We start from the raw sequence: 446 nt of genomic DNA, 5'->3' as shown, positions 1-446 counted from the left end.
AGAACTGAAGAGGAGGAGAAAGCGGAGGAGGAAGAGGGAGAAGGGAAAGGAGGACGAGGAGCGCGAAGAAGAGGATGGAAAGAGAAAAGGAGGATGGAGAGGAAGAGGGGAATGGATAAGGGGAAAAGAAATGGAAGAAGAAAATATTTTGGGATATGGAAAAAGGGAGGAGAATGAAAAGGAGTTAGAGAAGAAGAAATGGAAAGAAATGAAGGAACCACCGGAGGTGAAGAAAGCAAAAAAGAAAAAAACGGGTAAGACGAAGAATAAGAGAGGATGAAGGAAGAAGGAAGAGGAAGTGGGAAAGGAATAAGAAGAGACGAAAAAGAAATGATTGAGGAGAAAAAAATAAATAGAAAAGGAGTAGAAGAAAGGGTAGAGGAGACGAAGAAACTTGTAGAACAGAAAAGGGGGAAAAATTAAAAGAAACAGAGAGAGAAAGAGGA

This window comes from Penaeus monodon, chromosome 29 (genome assembly GCF_015228065.2).
Source record: "Penaeus monodon isolate SGIC_2016 chromosome 29, NSTDA_Pmon_1, whole genome shotgun sequence".
Lineage (NCBI taxonomy): Eukaryota > Metazoa > Arthropoda > Malacostraca > Decapoda > Penaeidae > Penaeus > Penaeus monodon.
The sequence above is the reverse complement of the archived record's forward strand: the minus strand, read 5'-3'. Positions refer to the sequence as shown.